We start from the raw sequence: 4,260 nt of genomic DNA on the forward strand, positions 1-4,260 counted from the left end.
CATAACATTTACAAAACTTAATAAAAAAGAAAGGTGTAAATTTGACAAAACAGGTATGGGACTTGTATGCTGAAAACTATACAACACTGGTGAAAGGAATTAAAGAACTAGATAAACAGAGATATATACCATGTTCATTGATTGAAAGACAATATAATAAAAATATCAGTTCTCAGCAAATTGATATACATGTTTAATGTAATTTCCATCAATATTCCAGAGGGATTTGTTTTATATATGTAGACAAGCTTATTCTAAAATGTATATTGAAAGGTGAAAGAACTAGAATAGCTAAAACAATCTTGTAAAAGAAGAATAAGTGGGAGAAATCAGTTTATTCAATTTCAAGATTTATTAGATAGCTTTAACAATCAAGACTGTTTGGCATTAATGCAGAAATATGAGGGTACTTCAAAAAATTCATGGAAAAATACAATTGAAAGATAATTCAAATATCTCCATGAACTTTTTGAAGCACTCTCATAGACACAGATGAATAAAACAGAATAGAACCCAGAAAGCCCCACATGAGTAGGTCAACTGATTTTAGACAATTATGCAAAAGCAATTCCATGGAGGAAAGGCAGGCTTTACTGCAAACTGTGCTGGAGCAAGGGGACATTTATAGACAAATAAACCTTAAGCTGAATCTCACACCTTATACAAATATGAACTCAAAATGGGTTACAGACCTAAATATAAATGTAAAACTATATAACTTTTAGGTAAAAACATAAGAGAAAACTTTCAGATGTACCACTAGGCAAAGAGTTCTTATTCTTAGACTTGACCCTAAAGTGTGATCCATGAAAGGAAAAAATGATAAACTGTATTTGATCAAAATTAAAACTTTTGCTCTGCAAAAGACCCTGTTAAGAGGATGAAAAGACAAGCTATAGACTGGAAGAAAATATTTGCAAGTCATATATCCATCAAAGGACTAGTATCCAGAGTATATTAAGAACTCTCGAAACTCAGTAAAAAAACAATTAGAAAATCGTCATGCTTTAAAGTGGAAAAAAACACACACTGTCTCTCTTTCCTCTTATTCAGCAACAACCAGCACAGAAGACAGACTTCTGACTTTTGTGACCAAATGCATGGGTATTTATCCCCACCAGCAAGCAAGCAATCGGTTTTGCAGCCCACACCAGCTGGGGGCCCTCCAATTCAATTTCAAAACTATCTGCCCAGAGATCAGATCCCACAGGGTGAGGGCTCAGTCCCCAAGACTGCCTCACCTGCCCCACTTTGGATGTCAATTGCAAGCTAGAGGTTGTATTGCCTGTGCTTCTGACCAACTGGCTATAAACTGGGGTTCCCACAACCCCCTCCTTGGGTTCTATTAATTTGCTGAGTGGCTCACAGAACTCAGTGAACACTTACTTATGTTTACTGGTTTATTATAAAGGACACAGATGAAGAGACGCACAATGCGAGGTATGGGGAAAGGGCACGGAGCTTCCATGCCCTCCCCAGGTGCATCACCCTCCAGGAACGTCCATGTGTTCAGCTACCCGGAAGCTCCCCAAATTCTATGTTTTTGGGTTTTTATGGAGGTTCATTACATAGGCATGATTGAAGCATGGACAACCGTGTAGAAATGTGATTGGACAGGATTGAACACTAACAATCTGGACGGGGAAACCCAGTGAGGCCTGCGTGTTCAGGTTCTTCTTGGCCTCTTGTGCAGCGTTCCTTGCTCCAGGTATGGGGCGGGGCTCTTCTCTAATGGGGTCTATGACCTATCATCAGACAAGGAAGGTCAGAGGATTTCTTTATGGCTAGCTCCAAGACAGAAAGGTGGGGGAAGGTTAGAACAAGACAGGAACCGTGGATGAAAACTGAAATATACACTTCATGAAATCACAGGTCAAAAGACATGAAGAGACATTTCACTAAATAGGATATACAGATAGCAAATAAGCACAAGAAAAGATATTCAACAACATTAGCCATTAGGCAAATGCAAATTAAAACCACAATGAGATACCACTACACACTCAACAGAAAGGCTGAAAGAAAAAAGTAGTGACAACAGTAAATGCTAACAGGAATGCTGAGAAACCGGATCTTTCATACACTGCTGGTGGGAATGTAAAATGGTACAGCCTCCAGAAAACATTTTGGCAGTCTCTTAAAAAAACTAAATATCCGGTTTCCATACAGCCCAGCAATAGCATTCCTGGGCATTTATCTCAGAGAAATGAAGACTTCCTTTCACACAAAACCTGTACATGATGAGTGTTTACAGCAGCTTTGCTCATAATAGCCCCAAACTGGAAACAACCCAGTTGTCCTTCAACAGGGGGATCGCTAGACAAACTGTGCTATATTCTTACATGGAACACTGCCCACACAACCTGGATTTATGCAGAATGAGAGAAGTGAATCCTAGAGATGATTCCATTTACACAACTTCTTGAAATGACAAAATGTAGAAATGGTGAACAAGTCAGTGGTTTCCAGGGGTGTGCGGGCGTGGGGGTGAGAGGGAAGTAGATTTGGTCATGAACGGGCACCATGAGGGGTCTTTGTGGGGATGGAAATGTTCTGCATCTTGACTGTATAAATGTCAATACCCTGGTTGTGCTAGTGGGCACAACCAGTTGTGTAGTTTTGTAAGAAGTTGCCACTGGGGGAAACTGGGCAAAGAGTACACAGCATCTATGTTATTTCTTACAAGTGCATGTGAATCTACAATTATCCCGAGATAAAACAGTTTAATTAAAAGAAAAAGTCAGACACAGAATACCACAATCCCAGTCTCTCAACTCCCAGGTTCCTGCCTGCTGACCACACGCGAGCTCTCATTGTGTGGGTCACCACGCTAGGAGTCTTCAAGCTTGTGACCATTGTTTCTACTAGGTCCCGGTGACAACTCCAGCCGAGTCTCTCCACAAAACCTACAAACTGAGTTTGACGTCAGGAAATGCTGGAGATGGGGGCGTGAGGCACGCTGGCTGCATGAGAAGGTCCATCAGCCCCACCACCGTCCCATCAGTACCTCAGGGTCAAGCAGACACTGTGCTTAGCACGGCCAGCGTCCGGGCTGCTGCCAGCTCCCTGCCTGAGACTGCCACCCTGAAACCTCTCCTGAATGGATTTTGTACAGCTGCCCAAGGAGAGGCCGTTTAGCCACTCCTTCTGTGTCCCAGCCCTGGTGACCTGCCCGAGGCCAGAGAGTGGGCCGAGTCACTCAGCAGGGCCCACACCTAAGATGCTTCTCGAGGGCTATTGTTTCATTTCTTAAGTTAGGTCACAGGCCTTAGGGCAGCCCGGCCTCCTTGGACAAAGACAGAGCGACACTGACACACCAGTTCCTGCAGGACAGCGGTTCTTTTCAGTGCTGTGATGGTGTAAAGATGTTTGTGAAGGAAGAGAGGACATAAAAGTCTGTTGAGGTCAAGGTGTCAGGGACACTCCTCTGGAACATAGGTATTGTCACTTGTGGGTTGCAGGGGAGGAGACTAAGGCACGTGGAGCAGCTGAGGCTGAACCCGGGTGGTCTGGGCTCTAAGCCCAGTGCCCATTCCTGGGCCCTCAGCAGCCACCCTGCCAGTTGCACTGGGCAGTGTTCAGTCTGCGCAGCCTGTGCAGATGTTCAGAGATTCTGCTTGGGGGCCTGGATCCTGGGGCACGGGGAGGGTTGCTGGGACCGGGCAGAGGGACAAGGCATTTGTAGGATGTGCCAGGCTGCTTCTATCCTATGCGTCCTGGGATTTGTGCAGGCTCCTGCTCCCAGCCTTCCACGTGTGGGTCTGACTGTGCATGTCTGTGTGTGTGGTGTGAGTGTGTCTGTATATGTCTGTGTGTATGATATGAGTGTGTCTGTGTACATGTGTGTGCAATTTGTGTATGTCTGCACATGTCTGTCTGTGTATCTCTATGGGGTGTCCGTGTCTGCATCTGTCTCTCTGTGTCTGTGTTACTTTCTATGTGTGTTTCAGTGCGTTTCTATGTCTCTGTGGATGTCATGTATGTCTGTGTGGTGTATGTGTCTGTGTGTGTGCCCTGGCTGGTTGTGTGTCTGCGGGGGTATGCGTGTTTGGTCTGTGTGTCTGTATGCATGTGTGTCTCTGTGTGTCCCCGTGTGTGTGTGGGAGGGGACATGTGTGCACTTGTGTGCTTCGTGTGTCTCTGTGCGCGTTGCCTGTGTGAGTACGTGGGAGAGCCCAGCCCGGTACAGGGCCCCGTGACAGCCCCAGGCGGCCACCTCGGGGCGCGGCTGCCGCTCCTCCCCGCGGGCCGGGCACACGT

This window comes from Galeopterus variegatus, unplaced genomic scaffold, assembly GCF_000696425.1.
Source record: "Galeopterus variegatus unplaced genomic scaffold, G_variegatus-3.0.2 Scaffold415, whole genome shotgun sequence".
NCBI classification, from domain to species: Eukaryota; Metazoa; Chordata; class Mammalia; order Dermoptera; family Cynocephalidae; genus Galeopterus; species Galeopterus variegatus.